General features: G+C 44.2%; 1 long non-coding RNA gene across 4 annotated transcripts in view; it reads left to right on the forward strand.

Moving 5' to 3' along the window:
- LOC107206267 overlaps nucleotides 1-1,092 on the forward strand; it is a 76,216-nt gene that overhangs the window by 10,957 nt on the left and 64,167 nt on the right. The gene's annotated exons all lie outside the window — the stretch shown is intronic.

Below are 1,092 nucleotides of genomic sequence, written 5' to 3' on the forward strand. Positions count from 1 at the left end.
CCCCAGCCCCCTCAGGATTTTTGTGCAACTGAACAGACAACCGCACTACACAAAATATGGGGCTTGCTAATTAACTCTTTTCCTCGAATTGAAGTGCCTTACTGCAAGCACAAAGCTCCAAGCACAGACATCTTTTATGATGAACTAGAGCCTCTGAAGAGGAGAATCTGAACGTGACGTCAATAGCTGATAACTGACGCAGCCTTGCAAAGGAGTCTCAGGCTGGCTCCTTGCAGCCTGCAAGCCCTAATGATTCTATTTTTTCCCCAGTCCCCCCTCGTAGTGAATTACTAGAACGCAAACACACACACACCCCTTTTTTCACATATATATTTATAGATCCTTTATTCTCCAAACAAAGGATTTTTTTTTAAAGGGGGAAAAGGCAGTGGGTGGGGTGGGGAGAATTTATTTTAAAAACAACCCTTCTTGGTGCTGGGTGCAGTTCAGTATATGAAACCATCTCTGTGTCTCAGCAAAGCAAGCATCCCTGCCTGAAATCCACATTTGTACATGATGGCAAACTGGTGCATGGTGGTTGTGTTTTTTCCAAAGCCCACTTTGTAAAGACTCCGGAGGAAGACAGACACAATAATGCTTGCAAGGCAACAGGCAGAGAGGCACAGAGACAGACTCAATACAACTGTGGATTAGGGGTTTGTGCAATAGGACAGCATGGAAGGCGGTCAGTTTGGGTCGTTTGGTGTGGGTTCTATTTGTTTGTTTTTGTTGTGGGTTTGCTTTTTTTTTTTTTTTTTTTTTCTCTGCAATGATGCCTCTAAAGCAAATGTAGACGGTGTTGCAGAAAGAAGCTGGGGTATGGGGGTGCCTGGTTGGGGGTTGTTGTGTTGTAGGGGGACAGACTAAATGCACATTTAATGTTTTGGACGTAGCGTTCCAGCAAAATGCCTTTGTGTGTGGATTTTTTTCCCCAGTACCTGCTAAAAATAGCATCAGGGTTTTGATCGCGTTCCAGAAATAGACAGAGGGTTGCACTTGTATAAAAAGCGAGCGCGGGTGGAAGAAAACCTGGACATCACCGCAGTATTTTTTTTCCAACTCCTGTCTGGAAATTAATTGTTGGATTCTCCC

This window comes from Parus major, chromosome 5, assembly GCF_001522545.3.
Source record: "Parus major isolate Abel chromosome 5, Parus_major1.1, whole genome shotgun sequence".
Taxonomy (NCBI): Eukaryota; Metazoa; Chordata; class Aves; order Passeriformes; family Paridae; genus Parus; species Parus major.